Genomic DNA, 27,198 nt, shown 5'->3' with positions numbered 1-27,198 from the left:
TAAAACAAATGGGAAGAACAGTGAGAAAATATAAATGGTTCCAAAACGAGTTCTGTGAGTTGAAGATGAACTCTGAAATCAGAAAAATAGCATATATATATATATATATATATATATGTAGGAGAAAGAAATCCGATGTGGTCCAAAAAAACACACTAAGAACCACAACCAATACACGTTTTCTAGAAACAGGCAGTCAGGCAGGCAGACCAGATATAAATTTGAGTCCAATGTGGGTCAGTCTTGTGCTAACCGATGTACTTTAAATTGACGCTTTTTTTGTTATTATTATTGCGGCATTATTTTCCTGGAAAAAGACAAATTGTGTTCGCTGTAGATTTTCTTTTATAAAAAATGATCCAGCTGGTTGGAAATTAAAAAAATGGTAGTTGATGAGCCATGGGAAGCATCATTAATTACCTGTACATTTGTGATGGTTATATTAATTATATTTTCAAAGACAAACACAGTTCATCTTTGCTATTATTAAGAAACCTGCGGTTGAAAAAGGTACAACTAAATCTAATGCTATGATCTATATCTGAATTCTGATATGATGTTTCGAAGAAATAAAAAAAAAAAAACTAAATAAATTAAAGCCACCATGTTTGAAAGTGACTGAAGAAAATAGTAAAGTCTTAGCACAAGTTTATCTAATTATTAAAGTATACTACCCTTGGTCAAACGGTATGCCTAATGTATGAATAATATTAAAATGATTGTATAAAAATTTTTAATAAATAAAAATATATAAATTTATTAAATATTAAAATAAAATAAATATTTTTAAAAATAATTAAAAAATAATATGGACGGGTCTAAAATGGGTTTGGGTTAATAATTTATAAATATGGATAAGTTTAGGTAAAATTTTAAGTCTAATTTTTTAGGTCGATCCGAATTTAGGCAAGCATAAAATATGTTAATATCATGCTTAGGACCAACCCATAAATACTTGTAATTACCATATAGACAGTCATGTATAAAACTTTAATATTTTAATCAATATTTTCATTAAAAATAAATTTAAATATAATTAAAATTTACTGTTTTAAAATGATTTAAGGTTGAATTTAACTCAAAAATAAAATAACAATCAAACTAACAAATATATATATATATATAAATATTGAGGAGTTAAATTTCACATTATATCTAACATTGGAAGAAAAACAAAAGCCCAAAACATGGGTTTAATGAGTGGACTTGATTTGCCTTTGATAATCTAATGAACTATAGAGGCTATTTGAAAAGTTAAATGAGTCGGTAAAGAAAAAATAATTTCCACAATAATGCTTATAAAATTATTTAACTATTGAATTTCATTGATCTAATCTGAAGGAAACTTTATTCTGTTTGTTTTTTCATCAAGCATTCAATTATTAATGAAAATTTAAGAAAACAATTTCTTAAATGCATTAAATGATGCTGAAATATTTATCATTGAAATGATAAAAATATGAAATGGAAACCAAGAAAAATTAATTTGTAGATTTGTTGATAATTTTAATAGGATTTTTCTCCCCGAATTTCTCATCTAAACGCATGTTCTTTTTGGAAATTATTTATATTTTAAAATATAAAAATAAAGGATAAATAAAGTATATTTATTTTGAAGGTTTTTTTGCTGCTTCGGCTAAGTCGGATTTCAGTAGTTTTATGATTTTACTCGCTTCTATGGAGTCTAGTCAGAATGCAGCATTGTTTGCGCCATGAATTCAAAGCGGCGGTCATGAAGATGCACCCGGACAAGGCTTTAAGTTCGGACGGTATGAACCCTGCCTTTTATCAATCTTGTTGGCATGTTGTGGGTCAGGATGTGTTCAATGAGTGTTGTCATTGGTTAAATCAAGGAGCATTCCAAGATTTTATGAATAACACTTGCTAAGGAATGGAAACGGTTATGGCAGTTAGTAGCTAGTAGTTAGATCTTAGTAGTATGGTTGTCACAGTTAGTTAACTATTAATACATTGTGTTATAAATGCAGTGCAATGTACTCTGAAAATCAAGATTATTCAATCAATTTACTTCTCTTGATTCATTTCTATAGTTCTCATTATGGTATCTAAGCAGTAAGTTTTTTTTTTCTTTGTGTTTCTTCTTTGTGCTTCTACCATGGCGATAGAAGCAGTTTCTGGCAATGATGATGATTGTACATACCTAATTTTGCCAACCCATTCCTAAATACTAACCCAAACCCCAAATACTAACAACCAAAACCCAATTACAAAAAAACCATCTAACCCACCAAACCATACCCATAACCCAATACTAAAACCCACCAAATAATACCCAAATCCAACATACATCAGCCCAAACCCAAAACAAAAAAAAAAAACACAAAAACACCTAACCCTAATCAGCCCTTAGCCGCAACCACCCTCCCCACTTGCTCCTGACTGTCAGTCTTTGCCACCACCATACCAGCCTCTGCCACCACCACATCCACCACCTGCTCCACCTGCAAAATCAAACAGAGCACGCAAGCAGCAAAATATAGAGAAACAGATTTGTACAAAGGCTATAAAAAGTCATCAAAAACAAATGTAAAGGGAGGGGGATTCGACAATTTTTTTTTTTGATAAGAAAGAAAAAGCATTCGATTCCTAGACAATACAAGAATAGCAAATTCCATTGATACAAAAGTACAAGTATAGTACCGAATCAGAGGACCAAGATATACAAAACTTGAAAAGCAAATACCAAAGGTGATTTATTTTATTTCTTTCCCATTCTTAAACCTATTGTTTTTATAAACATATATATTTAACAGATATATATTTAAAAAATAATAATAATAAATAAAAATAAAAATTTTACCTTTTAAAGCCACTGCAGACGCATTAGCGGTGCCCATGGTGGAAAAATCGCCCATGGCCAGCTCTCCTCTCCCCTCTCCCCTTTCCTTTTTTTATTTTTGTTGCTGCAAATGAGAATTTTAAAAAATTTTGGCCCTTATATAGCCTCCCAAAACGACGTCGTTTTGGAGGCTGCCCTTTAGCCCCAAAACGACGTCGTTTTGCCATAGCCCGACCCGATCCGACTCGCTCTGGCCTAGGATCCGCGTGTTTTTTAACGGAAAGGCTAATTGCACTTTTAGCCCTTCCGCTTTTTATAGCTTTATAATTCATTTTTTTATTTTTAATTTTGCCTAGAAGTTTTGTTTTTGTTTCATTTCGGTCCCTCTGCTGCTGTGGGCTTTAGGCCGAATGGTTTATTGCCCGATCTAGTCCCTCTGATTTGTTCGCGCGTGTAATTTAGTACTTTTTCCCTTTATTTCTTTTAAATTTACCCTAGAACTCCATTTTTAATTCCATTTCACCTTTTTACTGTTTCTCATTATTTTATTTTAATTTTACTATTATTTTTACTATTATTGTTATATTTATTATGTATTAGCATCAGTATTATTTTACTTAATACTTAGATATATATTATCTTGTATTATTAATAGTTTTTGTTATTATTATTTCTCTTAAATTTTATATTATATATTTACCCTTTTAATATATTAGGTATATTTTACATTCTATATTACATATGTAAATACATTTATACTATATTAGGTGTATGTCCTTAAATGTTGTTAGTCATATTTATATATATATATATATATATTAAATACTATATCAAGTATGCATATATTATATACGATTTTTGCTTAAATATTATATTATATGTATTTAAATATTAATATTATGTATATACATTTTCCATGTATGAATATATGCTTACGCACATGTAGCGTTATTAATTCTCTTTATTTGTTTTTATTTTCACCTATACATTTTGTTGTTTACATATTCTTTTGAGACTATTATTCATTAGTATTTTACTATTACTATTATTAGTATATATATATATCATGCTTTTAATACTATATTTTTAAATATCATATTATGTATATATTATTTCATTTATTTTTCCTATTATATTAGTACATATTTTATTATCCGTGTATATAATAGTATTATATAATATTATTTTCATATATCATTATATTATTTATTACACCTATTATTTTCATTATTATCACTTGTTATTTTTATTTTAATATTATTGTTTATATATTTTCATATATATCATGTACATACATTTTTTCAATGTTTATTTTATATATATATGTATATACTATGTATATATTTTAACATTACTAGTTATATTTTTACTATCTTAGGTATATACTTCAAAAACTATATATGGTATATTTCTAACATTATTACTATTTATATATATATATATATATATATATATTATGTACATACTCTTAATATCATTATTATGTATATATATTCATTGTTTCTATTTCATGTTTAATTCTAGTATTACGTCTAATATCGCATATATCTTTATCATTTTTAATATTATTGTCACACTTATATTAGCTTCAATATATTTCTAGCTTTGTCTTTTATTCATTTTTATTTCATATTAATTTGCTTTGCGTTATTTCGAAAATTTTATTCTCGTTTTCTAATTAATTTCAATACATAAGGCAATGTACCGATTTAATATCAAGTCATCGATTTCATCTCTATGTTGGGTGAAATTCGTCGGCTCGTGTTAAAAACGGGACACCCTACTAAAAAATCGAAAAACAAAAATTTCTCGTCTTTTCAATCAGATCACGATTAAATCTTACATTGAACTCGTATTTTTGAAAATCAAGACAACACGTGTTTTACAATATACCAATTTTGGGCGTTGCGAGGGTGCTAATACCTTCCTCGCGCGTAACCGACTCCCGAACCCAACTTTGCTCTATTTTTCACGTAGACCCAAATTTGGCCTTTATTTTTGTTCAAGAATAAATTTTCTTATCAAAAAAGTGATTTATTAGGTGTCCGATCACACCTAAAAAAAGGATCGGTGGCGACTCCCCTCTTTATTTTAAAATCAAATTTCAGTTTGTCAAGTTTTCACTAAATCGCCACAATTAGTGACCAAGCGAAAATTTTACGTCGCTACAATGATAATCGTCAATCAATCAACACGGCTACACATGTAGCTGGCTCCTCTTCTAATCCTGGTTGTGATTCATTGCAAAAGATTCAACAATTTCCCAAACATGATACGGTGAAACTAGGTGAGCATAACTTTATTTTATGGAAACAACAGGTTCTGTTAATTCTTGAGGGGTATGGGTTGCATGAGTTTGTTCTTGGTATTATCAATGTTCCTCTACAGTCTATTGTTGACAGAGATGGCAACCTTGTTGCTAACGCTGACTTTTTATTTCATAAGCAACAAGATAAGCTGTTAGCTTCCTGGTTATTGTCTACTATCTGTGATGATATCTTGGTGCATCTTATTGGTGCTCGATCGAGTTTTGATGTATGGAATATAGTTGTTCAGCACTTTGCTACCAAATCCACTATAACAGTTTCTACTCTAAGGCATCCTTTGTATTCCCAAAAGAAAGGGCAGTTAACCATTAAAGAGCACTTGGCCAAGATCAAAAGTTTGTGTGATACCTTGATGGCTGCAGGCAATGCTATTTCTGAGCAGGAACAAATTAGCATCATTCTTACTGGTCTGTTAGTAGAATATGAGTCAATTCGTGTTGTGGCTTCAGTAATGAGTGTTCCTCTTGATCTTCTTACTGAAATGCTAACTGATTGTGAGGCTCGACAATAAGATTTTGTTTCGAGTATGCCCTTACAGGTTAGCGTTGCTCAACAACGTGGTACTGATGATAGAAATGCATGACAGTTTGACAGAGGTTCTAGACCACCCTACAGGGGTAGTGGTTCTAAAACATTTCGAGGCAGAGGGAGGAGGTTTGCTCATAACAAACATCAATACTAGTTGTGTGGTCGAATTGGTCACACAATCCAGAAGTGTTACTATCGATTTGATGAGTATTTTGAAAGTGTTTCTAATCAGACAATGCAAGTACACTGTCATCCGTTTCAAGATTCTTCAAGATCACCATGTGAAGGCTCTCATTGTTGTTTCCAAAGGAACACTGTGCAACATCCTGGTTTGCAAGCTAATGCTGCCTCTACAAAAGGACAGTTTCCCACAAGCTATCTGAACACAAAATTCTAGTATCCAGACTCAGGAGCATCCACTCATGTTACTAATGACCTGGATAATCTGCAGGAGGCAACACAATATACAAGTAACAACAGGCTTTTCATAGGAAATGGTGTGTCTGTACCAGTAGCTCCCATTGGTTCTTCCTTCTTTGCCAGTTCAAACAGAGTTTTTCATTTGAAAAATGTATTGCATGTTCCACGAATCAGCAAAAACTTAATGTTTGTTGCCCAATTTACTAATGATAATCAAGTTTATTTTGAATTTCATCCTTTCTATTGCTTTCTGAAGGATATCAAGATAGGGTATCTTGTTGGTGGGCCGCATTCATGATGGCTTGTACTAGTTCGATCTGTCAAGCACTCAGAATTTCAACACTGCTTCAAATTCTTTAGCTACTGCTCACACCACTCATATGAAGTCTCCTACTTCTAGTGGTTCGATCTTTCATTTATGGCACAAAAGCCTTAGTCATCCTTGTAATAAAACTGTTATGACAGTTCTTCAAAAATATAATGTTGTTTTAAAAAATTGTAGGTTAAGTTCAGTTTGTTCAGCATGTCAACTTGGCAAGTTTCATAAGCTTCCATTTTCTCTCTCAACTACTGTTTATGCAGATCCTTTTGAACTCATTATATCTGATTTGTGGGGTCCTGCTCCTGTAGCATCTGAAGGTCACTTTTATTATGTCTCCTTTGTTGATGCTTATTCTAAGTACACTTGGATGTATCTTATCAAAAGCAAGTCTGAGGTATTGGACAAGTTTCTTTATCTGATGTAACACCCCTTAACCCCAACCTGTCGCCGGAACAGGGTTACGAGGCATTACCGAAATTAAACACTAATAACGAACAACACCGAGTCATAAATCTATATTTCAATTTAAAATTTCTTAAATTCCACCTTTAAGACCCTAATATTTACCTACGAGGCCCAAAATATACTTAAAAAGAGTTTTGGGATTAAACCGGGAACTTTGGAAACTTTTCCTTGAGAATAGGGGCACACGCCCGTGTAGCCTAGGACATGCCCGTGTGGCATGCCCTTGGGGCTCACATGGCCATGGGGCCAGCCTATGGGCAGATCTGACTTACTCACACGGCTGTGGGACTAACCTGTGGGCAAGTCTAACTTTGCCACACGGCCTGGGCACACGCCCGTGTGACTAGGCTGTGTGAAAACCTAATTTTTCACCATTTTTAAGCTATTTTCACATACTAAACACACCTAATTCATGCCCAAAACATTTACTTATAAATCTTGATCAAATAACATTCATCTATTCATTTCAAATACTTCTTAAAAGTTACAAATTACTTACACCCAAAACATAAATATATTAAGGTGACTAAAATAAAACCTAATACATGCCACATTTCCAAAATATAGATTCATCACCAGAAACTAAGCTGAGGTCAGGATTGACTCGGATGTTTACTGAACTTCAACTTTACCAAACCTGCGCACGGGAAATAACCGTACGCTGAGTATTGGAAATACTCAATGGTATTATCATAATTCAAATTATAACAATAATAAAATATCATAACATACATAGATAATTAGCAAATCATACATACAAATCATATATATATAAATTCATACCAAACTATTATATTTCCATCATATATTTTCCAATGATAAATCCAATAAATCATTAATGAGATTTCAAATAACTCATGAACCTATGATTCATCTCTCTGCCACATACAATTATTCAATTCACATTTCAGATATGAACACTTCATGAACTTTTGGTTTATACCTTCAATCTCTTTACAAATTTCATCTCACATTCCATCTTACAATATCACTTTCTCATTTCATTCAATAGCTCAATTAATCAAATTCATATGATTTTATTATTTCACTTATTTTCCCCTATTAACATGACTCAGACTTTGACGGATACACGGATTCAACCAAACACACTTGAATGGCAACCAATGCCTCATCGGATAGTTCGAAGCAAATAAGTGACGACCAACGTCTCATCGGCTAAACCAAAGCAAAGTGGCGACCAACGCCTTATCGAATCTATCCGAAGCAATAATGACATATCAAGTGTCTCATCGACTCGAAGTTGAAGTATCCCTGAACCTTTCCATTCCTATGGTGTGCCAACTATATCCACTAAGCCTGACTAGTTAATAGGGTATCGGATTACTTCCTCTATTTCAGTCAATTCACATCAATTGCACTTTAACCACATTTTCTCACATATTTCTCAATTCAAATTCATATGCATACCAACAATACTCAATTCAATCATACAATTCAATTTCACATACATATATTTATTCATCAAATAAATCTAATTCACATTCAACTTAAATCTTAATATGTAACATTCCGAAATAGGGCCTAAACGGAATAGTGGTTGCGAAACCACAAATCCGGGATAGAAAAAAATTTATTTTATTATTATTTTGAGGTTCATGGTATGATTACATGATTGTGCGAAAATTTCGTAATAAAATTCTATGCATAAAGTGCTTAAGTTGAGGTTAGGGACTAAATCGAATAATTTGCAAAACTTGCATTCTAGAAGTTTTTAGTATGAAATTATTTTGGAATATTAATTAGGAGATATTAAATGGTAATTTGACCAATTTTAAGTTCATGGACAAAATTAGGACAAGGAAGGAATTTTGAAAGTTTAGTAAGGAGGGCATTTTGGTCATTTGGTTATTAACATTAATAAAAGGTAAAAGATGATAAAATTGTATCATCTTCTTCAAGTTACCAGCCGAACCTTACCTCTCTCCATAGCTGGGGTTTTTCCAACTTTCAAGCTTCATAGTAAGTGATTCCAAGCCCGCTTTTAATGATCTTTACGTTTTGAAGTCCGTAGCTCGATAAAGCTTATGCTAGCAATAATTTAAGTTAGAATCAAATTTGGAAAAATACCCATAGGTAAAATTTGTGTATTTTGATGTTTTATGATGGAATATGAGGTTTTAAATTATGTTAGACAACTTGTGCTACTTGGTTTTAAGTGAAACGAGTAAAAGGCTTAATCGGTAAAAATACCTAATAGTCATAAGTACATGTTAGTGTGTGAATTTGATGTTGTCATAGAAGGAAAAATTATCAGCATGTCATAAAACATAAGAAAATAGGATGAAGTTTAATTTACGAGCCTTGGGGAAAAAGTGCAAATATGTGAAAGTTTAGGGGCAAAAATGTAATTTTGCCAAAGTTTGAGTAAAGGGTTGTTTTGATAAATGTTGATATTAAATAAGCTAAATTTTCTATTATAGATCAAGAAGAGCGAAATTGAGAGTAGATCGGGAGAAGAAAAGTAAAGGACTAAATTGTAAAGTTTAGTCACATTTTGTATCGAGGTAAGTTTACTGATAAATAAATGCAATATTCTTTTATTTTACATTATTATTGTCAATTTTCAGCATTTATATATTTATGTTATGAAAATATTTAAAGTCGAATTTAAGGTGAAGTGACAGAGGAAAAGTGTTAGAAAGCCCGATTGAACCCTAGGAATGTTAGGATATTAGGGTTGATGAGACGTAATGAAATGAGCCATGTAAGTCCATATTAGAAATATGGCTTTGGAGACAGGATTGAGCCATGTAAGTCCATATTATATATGGCATTGGAGACAGGAATAATTCATGTAAGTCCATGTCAAAGACATGGCATTGGCGAGATATTGATGAGCGAGGAACGACCCTAGTATCCTTAGTATTCGAGTGGTTCAACGGGTCAGGATACGAGTTAAATTACAGTGAATTAACAGCAAAGGAAAAGTAGATTATACTTATGAAAAAGAAAGGTCAGGTAAGAAAGAAGGTAAGGGAATAAAGAAGAAGATAGAAATTGAGAAGTAAAGAAATTTATGATGTTAGATGATATTATGCATAATTATCCATTATGTTGAATGTTGTGATTTATTTGCTTGTAAGCTTACTAAGCCTAGTGCTTAATCTCTTTATTTTCTTCTTCTTATAGTACTTATCTAGCCACTCGGGGATCGAAGGAAACGTCGGAGGCCGATCACACTATCAAAGAAATAACTCGGTATAATTAGACGTTTTGTTTTGTGTATGGCATGTATAGAAACTTAGCCACTTTTGGTATAATATGAACAATGAATGATGTGTAAATACTTGCTAGTGATTAGCTAATAAAAATGGCCGATGATATGCATGTTTATTAATATGTATGATTGAATGGTGATTATCACATGAAAATTATGAAAAATGTGAAAGTAACCTAAAAATAGATTCAAGTAACAGCAATGATGTAACTTTGAAAAATCACTAAAAATTGTAGAAACATAGTTTGAATATGAATAATATATGAAATTAAAGCTTATTATGTCTATTTTCTTATGGAATAAGAAAAATAGGTAAAGGTATTATATTTCATGATATATCTGAGTTTTAGTGAAACAGGGTCAGAGCAATTTCTGGACCCCCTGTTTCAACTTTGTAAATTCACCATAAATTGTACAAAACTAATTAGAAGGTATAATTTATATGGTTATAATCCTTGTTGAGTCTAGTTTTAAGAGAAACAAACGGCTTAGTGATATGAATTTTTTACAGGAAGAAATATGGTTCGTAGTAACAAGAGGTTAGTGCAGTCGAGTTTTGAAATAGGGGAAACTTTAACTAATAAACTGTACTAATTGGCCAAGTCAAAAATCTATGAAAAAAATTAGTAGATAGATATATGAGTCTAGTTTCGGGAAAAATTTGCGGATCTTAATTTCGAGTTTCGAAACTCAAGATATGAATTTTTAGGCGACTACGACGCAGAATGGCAGCACATTCCGAAAAGCTTAAATAAACAATTTAAACCTATTTAAGGGATAGATTAAGTTTAGTAATGCCTCGTGCTCGATTCTGGAAACAGTCTCGGGTAAGGAGTGTTACATTTATTGGTATCAGAGCAGGTTTAGTCGGTTCTCGGAACAGTTAGTGTGAGAAAAAGTCTAGCTATACATGCCATACTTGTATTTTGATAGTGTGACGACTCCTGACGATTTTTTTTAATATATTTTGTTTTATGGTAATGGATCCCGGGCGAGCTGGTGATGATGATGTAGAAAGTAATGTGCCTGCTTCCACAGAAGGGGTAGCGCCATCTGAGAATAGGCCAATAATAGTTGATCAGGGAGGAGTGACTCGAGAAGCTCTCTTCTGAGATTTGAATGATTTGTTTGCCGAGTTCGTTCGTACGAATCGGCAGTTAGACCTCCACCCCCTCATGATTTTCAGGCTACCCATGTAGCTCAAGCTTCCCCAGTCACAGGTACAGTGGTAAGAGAAAAACCACCAGTTGATAGAATCAGGAAACAAGGGGCAGAAGAGTTCCGAGCAACAAAAGATGATGATGCAGAAAGAGCAGAATTTTGGTTAGAAAATACTATCAGAGTCTTTGACGAATTATCTTGTACACCCGAGGAATGTATGAAATGTGTAGTATCACTTCTTAGAGACTCAGCCTACTACTGGTGGAAGACACTTGTATCAGTTGTACCGAAAGAGAGGGTCACTTGGGATTTCTTTCAGGAAGAATTTCGTAAAAAGTACATCAGTCAGAGCTTTATTGACCAGAAGAGAAAGGAATTCTTGGAATTGAAACAAGGCAATATGACGGTGACCGATTATGAGCGTGAATTTGTCAGGCTCAGTAAATATGCTCAAGAATGTGTGTCCACAGAGGCTATCCTGTGTAAAAGGTTTGAGGATGGGTTAAATGATGATATCCATTGTCGTGGGTGTCCTAGAAATAAAAGAGTTCGTTATTTTAGTTGAGAGAGCACTGTAAGGCGGAGGAGCTATTAAAAGAAAAGGCAAAGTTGAGACGAAACACAAGATACAAAGAAGAGACAGATGAGCAGATCATTTCGGGCTACATCCAAGAGGCCCAAAGAGTTTTCTACGGATCTAGCTTTTGGGCAGGCAATCTAGTCGAGAATAGAGGTAGCAGATTTAAGGATCCGAAGGCTCGGACCACCTCGACTACGAGTGTAGGTAATGTCGACGGGGTAGATCGAGGTGTCCACGGTGTGGTAGACTTCATTATGGTCCTTGTCGGGCAAATGAAAATGTTTGCTATAAATGTGGTGCTCTAGATCATTTTGTACGAGAATGTCCAGAAATGGCTAGCCGAGAGGTAACACAAAGTGCTAGATCCGGAAATGCTCCTACTAGAGGCGATCACCGAGGCAACCGGGAGTAGGAGCAAATAATGAGGTACCTCTAGAGATTCATTTGTGAGACCGGATGTTAGAGCCCTGCAAGGACTTATGCTATTCGTGCACGCGAAGAGGCATCCTCCCGATGTGATTACGGGTACATTTTCTCTACATGATATTAATGTCATTGCTCTGATTGATCCGGGTTCAACTCATTCTTATGTTTGTATGAAATTGATGCCTAGTATAAGTATGCCTATAGAATCTACAGAATTTATGATTAAAGTATCGAATCCATTAGGCAAGCATGTATTAGTAGATAAAGTATGTAGAAATTGTCCTTTAATGATTAGAGGCTACTGTTTTCCGGCCGATCTCATGCTATTACCATTTGATGAGTTTGATGTGATTCTTGGTATGGATTGGTTGACTACACATGATGTGATAGTGAATTGTGGAAAGAAATTCATTGAGTTGAAGTATGAAAATGGTGAAATTCTTCGGGTTAATTCAGAAGAGTTAGATAGTTCATTTCCCATAATTTCTGTTATGCCTGCTCAGAAATACTTGAGAAAAGGGTATGAAGCTTATCTTGCTTTTGTGTTGAACACTAAAGATCCAGAATTGAAAATTGAATCAGTGCCTGTGGTATGTGAGTTTCTCGATGTGTTTCCGGAAGAACTACCAGGTTTGCCTCCTGTTAGGAAAGTTGAGTTTGGTATTGAGTTGATTCCAGGTACCATGCCCATTTCTATTGCTCCTTATAGAATGGCTCTATTGGAATTGAAAGAATTGAAAGCTCGATTGCGAGAATTAACAGATAAAGGCTTTGTAAGACCCAAGAGTTCACCATGGGTGCACCAGTGCTATTTGTGAAAAAAAGACGGATCGATGAGATTGTGCATAGATTATCGGTAACTTAACAAGGTAACAGAAAAAGAACAAGTATCCATTGCCTAGAATTGATGATTTGTTTGATCAATTGAAGGAGCTCTGTGTTTTCCAAGATAGATTTGAGATCCGGATACTATCGATTCATGAGTTAAAGAGTCGATGTCCCGAAGACGCTTTCCGGACTAGGTATGGTCATTATGAGTTCCTTGTGATGCCATTTGGCTTGACTAATGCTCCCGCCATTTTCATGGACTTAATGAACCGAATTTTTAGACCATACTTAGATAAGTTTGTAGTTGTGTTCATTGATGATATTTTGATTTATTCTCATGATGAGACTGAGCATGCAGAGCATTTGAGAACAGTTTTACAAATTCTGAGAGATAATCAGTTGTATGCCAAGTTCAGCAAAAGTGAGTTCTAGTTACGAGAAGTTGGTTTTCTTGGACATATTGTCTCAGGTGAAGGTATTAAGGTTGATCTGAGTAAGATTTCAGCCATTGTTGATTGGAAGCCTCCTAGAAATGTATCAGAAGTTAGAAGTTTTCTTGGTCTTCTGGATATTATAGACGATTTGTGGAGGATTTTCCATGATAGCTACCCGTTGTGAGACTGCTACGGAAGGATGTTAAGTTTGAATGGACTGATAAGTGCCAACAAAGTTTTGACAAGTTAAAAGCATTGTTGACGGAAGCTCCTATCTTAGTACAATAGGAACAGGGTAAAGAATTTGTGATTTGATGATGCATCCTTGAATGGGCTCGGTTGTGTACTCATGCAGGAAGGAAAGGTAATTGCTTATGCCTCTAGACAATTGAAGCCAGATGAGAAAAACTATCCGACACATGATTTAGAGCTAGCTACTATTGTATTTGCATTGAAGATTTGGAGACATTATTTGTATGGTGAAAGGTGCCGGATATTTACCGATCATAAAAGCTTGAAATACTTGATGACTCAAAAAGATTTGAATTTGAGGCAAAGAAGATGGTTGGAATTGCTTAAAGATTATGAGTTAGTGATTGATTATCACCCAGGTAAGGCAGATGTAGTTGCTGAGGCTTTAAGCAGGAAACTTTTATTTACATTGCGAGCTTTGAATACCAATTTAGCCATGTCAAATGATGGTTCTATTTTAGCTGAATTTAGAGCCAAATCGGTATTTCTTGAAGAGATTTTTGAAGCTCAGAAAGATGATAATGAGTTACAAGCTAAAAGAGTTCAATGTGAGTCAGGCATAGAATCAAATTTCTGGATTGGTTCTGATGGTTGTTTGATGTTTAGAGACAGAATTTGTGTAGTAAAGAATGATGAGCTTATTCGGAAGATTTTACAGGAAGCACATAGCAGTTCTTTATCTATTCATCCAGGCAGTACAAAAATGTATAATGATTTGAAGAAATTGTATTGGTGGGTAGGAATGAAAAGAGATATTTTAGAGTTTGTTTCTAGATGCTTGATTTGTCAACAGGTAAAGGCGAACATCGGTACCCTCGGGATTATTGCAACTTTGTGCTAGTTAGGAATGGAAATGGGACGAGTTACTATGGATTTTGTGACAGGATTACCGTTAACACTGAAAAAGAAAGATGCGATATGGGTTGTGATTGATAAGCTAACTAAGTCGACTCATTTTATCCCAATCCGTATGGATTATTCACTTGACAAGTTGGCCGAAGTTATACATTTCGGAGATAGTTAGACTACATGGAGTGCCATTATCGATCATTTCGCATGAGATCCAAGATTTACTTCACGGTTCGGAAGAAGTTACAAGAGGCTTTAGGTACGAAGTTGAGTTTTAGTACGGCTTTTCACCCTCGAATCGATGGTCATCGAGAGAGTTATTCGTGTACTTGAAGATATGCTTAGATGTTGTGTATTAGAATTTCAAGGTAGTTGGGAAAATACTTACCATTGATAGAGTTTGCCTACAATAATAGTTATCAGTCAAGTTTGAAGATGGCACCTTATGAAGCTTTGTATGGACGTAAATGCCACACACCTTTATATTGGATGAGCTTAAAGAAAGCCGATTTACTGGGGTTGATCTAGTTAAAGAAGCGGAAGAAAAGTGAAAGTTATCGAAATTGTTTAAAAGCGACAGATGCATGTAAGTCGTATGCGATTTAAAAAGAAAAGAGATCGAATATCAAGTTGGTGACAAAGTTTTTTTGAAAGTATCCCCGTGGAAGAAAGTTCTCAGATTTGGCAAGAAAGGCAAACTAAGTCCACGTTTTATTGGACCGTTTGAAGTGATTGAGAGAGTCGGACCATTAGCATATCGGTTAGCTTTGCCGATTGAGTTAGAGAAGATTCATAATGTATTTCATGTGTCTATGCTACGTCATTATCGTTCAGATCCGTCACATGTGATTTCTCAAACAGAGGTTGAGATTGACCGGACATGACTTACGGTGAAGAACCCAGAAAGATTCTAGCTCGAGAGGTAAAGCAATTAAGGAACAAAAGTATTGTTCTTGTGAAAGTACTATGGAATAGACATGGGGTAGACGAGGCTACATGGGAACCCGAAGAGGCTATCAAAACAGTACCCATATCTCTTCACAGGTAAGATTTTCGGGACGAAAATCCCTAAAGGGGGGGAGAAATGTAACATTCCGAAATAGGGCCTAAACGGAATAGTGGTTGCGAAACCACAAATCCGGGGTAAAAAAAATTATTTTATTATTATTTTGAGGTTCATGGTATGATTACATGATTGTGCGAAAATTTCGTAATAAAATTCTATGCATAAAGTGCTTAAGTTGAGGTTAGGGACTAAATCGAATAATTTGCAAAACTTGCATTCTAGAAGTTTTAGTATGAAATTATTTTGGAATATTAATTAGGAGATCTTAAATGGTAATTTGACCAATTTTAAGTTCATGGACAAAATTAGGACATGGAAGGAATTTTTGAAAGTTTAGTAAGGAGGGCATTTTGGTCATTTGGTTATTAACATTAATAAAAGGTAAAAGATGATAAAATTGTATCATCTTCTTCAAGTTACCAGCCGAACCTTACCTCTCTCCATAGCTGGGGTTTTTCCAACTTTCAAGCTTCATAGTAAGTGATTCCAAGCCCGCTTTTAATGATCTTTACGTTTTGAAGTCCCTAGCTCGATAAAGCTTATGCTAGCAATAATTTAAGTTAGGAATCATATTTGGAAAAATACCCATAGGTAAAATTTGTGTATTTTGATGTTTTATGATGGAATATGAGGTTTTAAATTATGTTAGACAACTTGTGCTACTTGGTTTTAAGTGAAAACGAGTAAAAGGCTTAATCGGTAAAAATACCTAATAGTCATAAGTACATGTTAGTGTGTGAATTTGATGTTGTCATAGAAGGGAAAAATTATCAGCATGTCATAAAACATAAGAAAATAGGATGAAGTTTAATTTACGAGCCTTGGGGAAAAAGTGCAAATATGTGAAAGTTTAGGGCAAAATGTAATTTTTCCAAAGTTTGAGTAAAGGGTTGTTTTGATAAATGTTGATATTAAATAAGCTAAATTTGCTATTATAGATCAAGAAGAGCGAAATTCGAGAGTAGATCGGGGAGAAGAAAAGTAAAGGACTAAATTGTAAAGTTTAGTCACATTTTGTATCGAGGTAAGTTTACATAAATAAATGCAATATTCTTTTATTTTACATTATTATTGTCAATTTCAGCATTTATATATTTATGTTATGAAAATATTTAAAGTCGAATTTAAGGTGAAGTGACAGAGGAAAAGTGTTAGAAAGCCGGTTGAACCCTAGGAATGTTAGGATATTAGGGTTGATGTGACGTAATGAAATGAGCCATGTAAGTCCATATTAGAAATATGGCTTTGGAGACAGGATTGAGCCATGTAAGTCCATATTATATATGGCATTGGAGACAGGAATAATTCATGTAAGTCCATGTCAAAGACATGGCATTGGCAGGATATTGATAGACAGGAACGACCCTAGTATCCTTAGTATTCCGAGTGGTTCAACGGGTCAGGATACGAGTTAAATTACAGTGAATTAACAGCAAAGGAAAAGTAGATTATACTTATGAAAAGGAAAGGTCGGTAAGAAAGAAGGTAAGGAATAAAGAAGAAGATAGAAATTGAGAAGTAAAGAAATTTATGATGTTAGATGATATTATGCATAATTATCCATTATGTTGAATGTTGTGATTTATTTGCTTGTAAGCTTACTAAGCCTAGTGCTTAATCTCTTTATTTTCTTCTTCTTATAGTACTTATCTAGCCACTCGGGATCGAAGGAAACGTCGGAGGCCGATCACACTATCAAAGAAATAACTCGGTATAATTAGACGTTTTGTTTTGTGCATGGCATGTATAGAAACTTAGCCACTTTTGGTATAATATGAACAATGAATGATGTGTAAATACTTGCTAGTGATTAGCTAATAAAATGGCCGATGATATGCATGTTTATTAATATGTATGATTGAATGGTGATTATCACATGAAAATTATGAAAATGTGAAAGTAACCTAAAAACAGATTCAAGTAACAGCAATGACGTAACTTTGAAAAATCACTAAAAATTGTAGAAACATATTTTGAAGATGAATAATATATGAAATTAAATCTTATTATGTCTATTTTCTTATGGAATAAGAAAAATAGGTAAAGGTATTATATTTCATGATATATCTGAGTTTTAGTGAAACAGGGTCAGAGCGATTTCTGGACCCCCTGTTTCAAATTTGGAAATTCACCATAAATTGTAAAAAACTAATTAGAAGGTATACTTTATATGGTTATAATCCTTGTTGAGTCTAGTTTTAAGAGAAATAAACGTCTTAGAGATATGAATTTTGTACAGGAAGAAACATGGTTTGTAGTAACAAGAGATTAGTGCAGTCGAGTTTTGAAACAGGGGAAACTTTAACTAATAAACTGTACTAATTGGCCAAGTCAAAAATCTATTAAAAAAATTAGTAGATAGATATATGAGTCTAGTTTCGGGAAAAATTTGCGGATCTTAATTTCGAGTTTCGAAACTCAAGATATGAATTTTTAGGCGACTACGACGCAGAATGGCAGCACATTCCGAAAAGCTTAAATAAACAATTTAAACCTATTTAAGGGATAGATTAAGTTTAGTAATGCCTCGTGCTCGATTCTGGCAACAGTCTCGGGTAAGGAGTGTTACATAATATTTACCTCACATTCAAATTCCATACACATATATTAAAATAAAACATTTAATAAGAAATAACTTGAATTATGATAATACAAATCGATATTTTTCTCAAGCTATTCCTCGATCACTTTTTCTTTTCCCTTCGTATTCGACGTCTCAGTTTCCTTGTTTGCTATGAAAATTAGCATAAATACAATTAATTAATAACACACATATTTTATATAAATTAATAACTTTTCATGCAACTTTTATCTAAATCCCAAATTTGTCCTAACCATTTTCATCTTCTTCCTTTTTACAATTCACATCATTTTCTTATTTAATTTCCATCAAAACTTAAATATAACCATCAAATTTTCATCATTTTACCATAATTTCAAACTTCTTTCAATTTAGCCCATCAACTCAAAACTTATAGCCTAGTTTACAATTTAGTCCTCTAATCAATTCTAATAAATGATTCTATCAATTTGATCCATAATTTCATCATTTTCTCAACATAAACCCTTTTCAAAAATCTATTAATTTTCAATATTTCCACATAAACTCAAAAGTATTCAACTCTAGGACTTCAAAAACATCAAAATCACAAGAAAATGGCTTAATTAAACTTACCAATTAAAACTTTAAGCATTAAAACCCTAATTCTCTCTTTTTCTTTTCTTTCCTTTCTTTCCTTTCCCCAATTTCGTGACTTCCTTGTATCCTTTTCTATTCTTTTTCTTTTATCCTTTATTTTATTACATTATTTACTTAATTAATATTTAATTATAAATTATCTATATAATAACAAATAAAAATAATACATGTGTATTTATACACACATGTACACATGTGTTAATTTATCACCATACAATTGTCACCATTTGTAAATAATAATAATAATAATAATAATAATAATAATAAATAAATAAATAAATAAATAAATATATTTTACTTAATTTATAAGTAAATATATAACATACATTTGTATTAATAATTTAAATACACATGTATTTATTCTCTATCTTACTCATGTCACTAAATTGGTTTAATTACTAATTTAGTCCCTTATCATTTTTTTCTATTTTAAAATTAACCTTTTACGCTTGATCGCGTGATTTCGTGATAGATTTTAAATATTTATAATTACTCGTTCTTGAACTAACTATTATCGCGATGTAGGCAAGTGTACCTATCGAACAGTAGTATAGTTTTAGCAAGACCGGATTGTCGAACCCAAAGGAGCTAAAAGTACTAATAATGACTGTCTTTTTATTATCTAGCCTAAGAATAGAGAGGTTTCTGTTTTAACTAACTAATTATCTAAACTAAGAACTCACAAAGAAAAGAATTGGGGAATTGCTTTTGGGGAAAATCGATTGACTTGAGACAATACCTAAGGAAAAATCCACCTAGACTTTACTTGTTATTCTAGCTCCGAATCGGACGATTTATTCATTCAACTTGTTCCGTAGAGATCCCTAAGTTATGTTATTATCCCTATTCAAGATTAACAACGTCTAATCCCTGGATTGAATAATTGAGACTTTTCTCTAATTAACACCCTAAGGTTGCATTAACTCGATCTATGGATCCCCTTATTAGGTTTCGCCCTAATCTGGCAAAATCTTGTCACCCTATGTCTAGGCGCGCAATCAACTCCGCTTAATTATGACAAATGTACTCTTAGACAATGTCTATTCCTCCTCTGAATAAGAGCTTATCTTGAATCAGTATCCTGGGATATCAAAACAAGAATTAGTAACACATAATTAAGAACAAGTTAAATATTTATCATACGATTCAAAAAATAATAACAAAATTCGTCTTAGGTTTCATTTCCCTTAGGTATTTAGGGGTTTTAGTTCATAACTAAATAAGAAATCATCTCAGAATGATAAAGAATACAAAACATAAAGAAAACCCAAAACTTCTGAAGGGAAATTGAGGAGAGATCTTCAGTCTTGGTGATGAATTCGGCTTCTGAGATGGATCAATCGGCTTCCTTGGAGTAATTCCTTACTACCTATTCTCTATGTGTCTTTCCTTCCTCCTCTAGGGTGTATTTATAGGCTTTGGAATGCCTAAGAGCCCACAAAATTAGCCTTTTCCAAATTGGACTCAACTTGGGCTCGGCAGGGACACGTCCATGTGACACGCTTGTGTTCGATTACTTCAAGCCGTGTTCTAGCCTGCCAACTTGACACAGCCGTGTAGTCTGCTCGTGTGAGGAGGTCCAGGCCGTGTTGATTTCATACTTTGGCTCATTTTCTCCGTTTTTGGCCTGTTTCTCGTTTCTTTCGCTCTCCTACGCTCTCCTAAGTATAAAACATGAAATTAAAGCATTAGGAGTATCGAATTCACCAATTCTTATCGGAAATCATCCATAAAATACATTAAACATGGGGTAAAAATATGTATAAATTACGGTTTATCAAATACCCCCACACTTAAGCATTTTCTTATCCTCAAGCAAAATTCTCAACTCATAATCAAAATAAATTCTTCTCAACTTATAATTTCTATCGATAATATCTCAAAACAATCCATAGGTAATCATACATTGAGAATTCAACTAAAAGAACAATAAAGTTTCAAACATTCCAAGTTGAATATTTAGTCATGTAAACATAGGTGCCTCCCCTCGTCTAAGTAATTACCTTTGATTCAGAATATCACAGAGTTTTACATCCTCACTAATGATTCACTCAAATCACTCGAGGTGTTTATGGACAATAAATGAAGCACTCAATAGTCAATAATGAAAAGTCATTACCATAGGCTTGCATGAAAATCAAATCTCCACCACTATAATTTAAGATGATATATCAATCAAAAGGTCTTTAGAAGGTTGTAATGAGGCTTGGTTAGGGGGTGTGGTCACAAGTTGAAAGAAATGGTTGAAATCGAGATTGAATTAAAAAATTGCCTAACTAGAAAAAAAGTTAATCTTCACTTACGTACAACAGAGCTTCTTCTCAGAATATGGAATTACTAATATGTATACATAGTTTTTTTTTAAGAACAAGTTACATAACATAGACTAACTATTAAGAACAAGACATAGCTAAGCAATCCATTCAACTTAAATCTCGACAAAAATAGAGATTAATTTAGGGGATTTCAACAATAATGTATTAAAGGTTAAAATTAAGGATAATACAATGAATGGCTTGTTAGGCTCAAGGGGGTTTAATAGGGGTTAATCATGGAGGTAGGCTTTTCATGGCATGAGTAGGTTAATCCTAAGTGCCTTAATCATTTTGACATATCAAATCAAATGGTGTGGTCTCGACATGTATAATCAAGCAAGTTTTAGAAAAACAGTTCAATACTGACGCACTCAAAGCAATAATAAAAGTGAGCATAAAAAGAATTAGATGCTCAAAAGGCTCAAAAATCTCACAAAAAGTATGGCTTTTTGATATTTAAAAACTTGTGAATTCCAACTCAAAGTAATACCTAAACTTTGGGGAAACAACCTAAGATTTTAAATTCTTAAAAATCAACTCATCATGCTTGATTCTCTAATGTCTCAAAGTTTAAATAATCAATGCATAATTTCCTATGTTTTAATTCAAAATATATTAATCAAAATCATAAATCAATTAAAATTTATCCTAAATATGATATGAAAGCTTTTCAAGAGAACTAGGCAATAATTCAGGGATTTTTCTGATAATGAAATAAATATCCCTCACATTTGAGACGTACATTGCCCTCAATGTACAAAGATAGATATTAAAGTATAAGAAAAAGAGAGAAGAGAAGTGAGACTTCCTGTATGATGAATTCCTCGAACTGGAGTTTTGGAGAGTAATCGATTCGAGAATGGAGGTGGATATTCTGGCGGTCGTAGAGGTTCATTAGTCCATAAGTCTTGCACGAAAAGAACATTATATCTAGTGGTAGCTATGGTCGTGGTCGAACAGGACATGGTAGTCGTGGAGAACCTTTCCCGGTGGAGTTTTAGTTTCTATGTGATGATTAGCTTAAAAGCTCTATATAACTGTGATAAAATCAGGAACTTTTTAGGGGATATTAGGGAGAATAATTACTCATAAAGAAATAACCGAAATTAAGAATTAAGAATAAAATTCTAAAATCTAACAAAAATAAAAAGTAGTTTTAATAAAAATTAAAAAAACATAAAATTATAAATAAATGTTTTTAAACATCTTCATCGCTGGATGGTTCGCGAGGTGGAACTGGCGATGAGATGTGGAGGTGCTGACAAATCTATTGTAGATTAGCATCAATGTTGTTAAATCGTTGAAAACACTGCTGCTTGAATCGAGTGAGGCGCTCAGAGATGTCAGCGTATGAAGTCGCCGCATGAACTGGACGAGAGGGTGGTGGCGGCTAAGTCGGTGGGTCCTCGTGCTGTAGAGGGACATCATCAGGAATGTCCTCGTAGGCCTCCTCCTCGGTGGATTAGGCGAAACGATACTAGGGAGGGTAGGTTCCTTGGCACCTCTCGATCATCCTTATGCTAAGCGTGCTCGAGATGCCTTGTGGAGACATCTGGCCAATGAAGGTGAGGGCTGATTCTTGAGCCGCGGTGTTGAAGAGCCCAAAATGTAGCGCCAGTCAAGTTACGTAGGGGCCAATAGAGATGACCCATTTCCGATGCTGCTCCGTCTGGTGCTGAATCGTGAGGGCGATGAAATAGGTAAGGTCGAACACTATAAAAAGTAGGCGTCGTGAGTGTTGACGACGCCCGTACTCTCTCACCTTCCTGTAATCGTGTGAGCCAAAATAGCATGTAGACATCTCAAGGAAGGTGGGAGAACTGATGCCTTGGAGTGGCTAGGATTTAGGAGGCTGCGTCAGGGGCCAAAGTGTGCCAGCACTTCGAGGGAGAGAAATGTATGTGGCGAGTGAGAGCATCTAAGTCATTCTCTTTCTTGAAATCCTCCGTATATAAACCCAGTGCAGCACCGAACTTTGGGACGCTTAGCTGGCGGATTAATCTGCCTAGGTGAAATTAGACTGTGCCAGGATCATCGTAGTTCGTCATTATAGTCTGAAGATGGAATATTAAGCATAGTTCCATCGTGAGCTCAGGGTATGTTGGCTCGATGATCCCAAAAAATAGTTCTCAAAGGTCGGTGGTTAGGAGGGCTCGAATCGCATCAGCCAACTGAACTTGTTCTACGGCAGCCCAGTCGATGCAGCGGCCCGTAATTAAAGGTCAGGCCTGAAGTATTTGGAAAAGTTCTTCCTAGGGCCCACGGGGGAACTGTAGGAGAGGGTGACAAATTTTTGCGGTTGGACCCGCGGAAGAGGACGCTCCCTTCCTCTTCTTTGAAGCAGGTACAGCGGTTTCTTTTCCTCTTGAAAACGACATTGTATACCTGAAAGTAGAAACATCAATTCGTCTTTGATGAGTAGAAAATTAATAATATATAAAAGGAATGCGACTAAATTCGAAAAGGAAAATGCATAAATATATTTAGCCACAACAACTAAATTCAATTAAAACAATAAGTTCAATGACCCATGTCTTTGTGTCATTAGCATGGTTTTATAAGTAAAAATGGTAAAGAATGGAATGCAAAATACTAGATGAATGAAAAGAGATGTCAACACAATATGCATGATTATTTCCAATATCCTAGCCATGAATATTCAATTCTAACTACTTAAATGAAGTGTAGGAATCATGTAATGAGTAAGATTTTAAACTTGAGAAAGATGATAGCTTGACTGATAAATGAAATTTATATGATTATCAATATGGAAATAACATGAAAAATATAGATTAATATGATAACTAGCATTATAAATCAGTGAAATAAAAGAAAAAGGCGTAAACAAACGCTAAGGGAAGAGATTGGGCGTCGAGAACGGTGTTGGAGGCTGCGCACGGGCGTGGCAGAGAGTCCGTGTGAACTTGCAGCGGCTAGGGTTAGGGTTTTTAAATGGGGAAGAAAGTGAATAGTACAGGGTATTTATAGATTTTAGGCCACACGGCCAGGGTACACGTCTGTGTTCTCCAATTTTTACCCGTGTGTATCGTGTTGTTCCTATTTGGGCCCGTCTGAAATTCATCCCACGCCCGTGTACCTTAGGCGTGTGGGTTCACACGGCCGTGTCGCACGATCGTGTCTAGCTTCATTCGCTTCTTCTACCCCCGTGTGTGCGAGCCCCACGCCCGTGTCAATCTAACAGGTTTGACCACAAGTGTTAGACATGGGCGTGTCACACGCCCGTGCTAGTTTCTCAGTTTCAACCACTGGTCTTTCATACGGACGTGTCGCACACCCGTGTTGTTTTGGCAGGTTCGACCACAGCCATGTCGCACAGCCGTGACATTTTATCGTAGCCCGTGTTTGGAAAAATCCTTGCCCTGTTTTCACACGGCCATAAGTACGCCCGTGTGCTTGGCCGTGTCTCTATGGAAAACCTGTATTCGAGAGCTCTGTTAGTAAGTTAGATGTTGAAGACTAAATTTTTAAAGAAGTTAATACAGTTACTGCTCGGGTTGCCTCCTGAGAAGCGCTTATTTATAGTTTAAGCTCGACTTACCTCTCCGTTGAATGATCATGGTGGTTCGAGGAGTTTATACTCCTCATTCCTACTATCAATCTTAAAATAAGGTTTTAAACGGGTGTTGTTTACCTTAAAAGTGCCGAACTTGAGATGATTCACCTCTACTGTACCGAATGGAAAAATGCTGAGTACCGTAAGAGGGATTTCTTCATTTGATGTGGTAGTGACAATGTGGGGATCTGTGGCATCTAATAAGACTTTATCTCTAACTTTAAGTTGATTTGGAGAGGTGTCAAGATTATTCTGGTGTAGTTTCGGTTTATCGTGTGTTCTTTATTTATGTGTTCACCATTCATTTAGCTCCTCTATTTGCAGCCTTCGTTCTTCATGAATAGATGTTTTACTATTGTTTGAGAGTGGCTCATGTGCTTCTTTCAGACTTATCTTCTACAAAGTGGGTTATATCATGTGGTCAGTTTTAATAGAATGGTTTAGACGATTACCTTCAATTTCCGATGTGTTGTCAGAATTGCGAGCTTGAAGGGTGATTGTTTCGTCTCCTACGCGAAGCGTGAGCTCACCTGTGCCAACATCAATAATTGTTTTAGCAGTTGCTAAAAAGGGCCTTCCTAAAATTAAAGGAGTGTTGCTATCCTTCTCTATGTCTAAAACAATGAAGTCAACGGAAAATACAAATTTATCGATTTTTACTAGCAAATCTTCAATAATACCCCTAGAAAATCTTATAGTTTTATCTGTTAATTGAATGCTCATCCTAGTCTGTTTGGGTTTCCCGAGACCTAGTTGTTTAAACATTTTATAAGGTATGACGTTGATACTAGCCTCTAAATCAGCTAATGCATTATTAACATCTAAACTACCAATTAAGCAAGGAATCGTAAAACTCCCTGGATCTTTTAGTTTATTCGGTAGTTTATTTTTCAGAATAGCTGAGCACACTGCGTTTAGCTCCACATGCGACGCCTCGTCCAATTTTCACTTATTTGCTAAAAGCTCTTTTAATAATTTTATTGCGTTTGGCATCTGCGATAGGGCTTCAATAAAAGGTAAGTTAATATGTAATTTTTTTAAGAGTTTAAGAAATTTACCAAATTGTTCATCTGAGCGGTCTTTTCTTGTTGCGTTGGGGTATGACACACGAGGTTTATATTCGACATTCACCAATTTGTTTGTATTTTGATCTACCTCACATTGACCTTTGCTTACTATAGTTTCTTGCCTCGGTTCTGGTTCAGGCTCCACAAATCCTTTTTCATTTTGAGCATTAATCGCGTTGAGCTGTTCCCTTGGGTTGGGTTCAGTATTACTTGGCAAACTACCTTGTGGTCGTTCGGAGATTAGTTTGGAAAGCTGGCCTATCTGAGTTTCGAGCCCTTGGATTGACGCTTGTTGATTTCTAAGTGTTGTCTCTGTATTTTAGAAACGGGTTTCTGATACCGATATAAACTTTGAGAGCATCTCTTTAAGGTTCGGCTTTTTTTCTTGTTGGTAGGGTGGTTGCTGAAAACCCGAAGGATGTTGTGGTCCTTGATTTCCTTGACCGCCCCACGAGAAATTGGGATGGTTCCTCCAACCTGCATTGTAAGTGTTATTATATGGATTGTTTTAAGGTCGAGGATTATTACCCATGTAATTTAATTGCTCGTTATCCATATTGTGGCCATAAGGTTGGTATTCCGAATGGCTTGTTCCACTTCCACTTGCTTCGCACTGCATCACTGGGTGAACCTGTGAAGAACTAAGAAAACCATCAATCTTTTTATTTAAGAGTTCTACCTGATTAGAGAGCATGGTGACCGAATTGACGTTATACACGCCGGCTATTTTCGTTGACTTTGTCCTCATGACTTGCCACTAATAGTTATTCAGTAACATCTCCTCTATAAACTCAGAAGCATCTTCAGGTGTTTTATTATTGATGGTACCTCCAGCAGTTGCATCAACCATTTGCCGAGTCGAAGGATTCAGACCATTGTGGAATATTTGAACTTGGAGCCAAAGCGGTAACCCATGGTGAGGGCACCTTCTCAAAAGATCATTGTCTCTCTCCCATGCATCGTAGAGTGTTTCTAAATCCATCTGCACAAAAGAACAGATATCATTACGTAATTTAGCCGTTTTAGCCGGCAGAAAATATTTTAGTAAAAAAAATTTCAGTCATTTGTTTCCAAGTAGTAATTAACCCTCGTGGTAACGAGTTCAACCACTGTTTAGCTTTGTTGCTCAATGAAAAAGGGAATAGCCGAAGACGAATGGCATCATCAGAAACACCATTAATTTTAAATGTATCGCATATTTCCAAGAAATTGGCTAAATTAGTGTTAGGATCATCATCCTGCAAACCATCAAACTGAACAAATTGCTGTATCATTTGAATAGTTTTAGGTTTTAATTCAAAAGTATTTGCAGCTACAGCAGGTCTAACTATGCTTGATTCAATTCCT

The 27,198-nt window shown here is 34.6% G+C and overlaps 1 long non-coding RNA gene and 1 other non-coding gene across 2 annotated transcripts; both read left to right on the top strand.

Moving 5' to 3' along the window:
• Positions 1 to 9,335: 9,335 nt before the first annotated feature.
• Positions 9,336 to 10,220, top strand: LOC128290420 (uncharacterized). The gene is made up of 2 exons (XR_008280258.1): positions 9,336 to 9,387; positions 10,013 to 10,220. It is a non-coding gene; the product is annotated as an uncharacterized LOC128290420 (long non-coding RNA).
• A 16,539-nt stretch (positions 10,221 to 26,759) lies between these two features.
• Positions 26,760 to 26,866, top strand: LOC128290867 (small nucleolar RNA R71). The gene has a single exon (XR_008280649.1). It is a non-coding gene; the product is annotated as a small nucleolar RNA R71 (small nucleolar RNA).
• The last annotated feature ends 332 nt before the right edge of the window (positions 26,867 to 27,198 follow it).

The sequence above is a fragment of the Gossypium arboreum genome, chromosome 3 (assembly GCF_025698485.1).
Source record: "Gossypium arboreum isolate Shixiya-1 chromosome 3, ASM2569848v2, whole genome shotgun sequence".
In the NCBI taxonomy this organism is placed as follows: domain Eukaryota; kingdom Viridiplantae; phylum Streptophyta; class Magnoliopsida; order Malvales; family Malvaceae; genus Gossypium; species Gossypium arboreum.
Note: the sequence above shows the minus strand (reverse complement) of the source record. Positions and strands in the feature narration are given on the sequence as shown.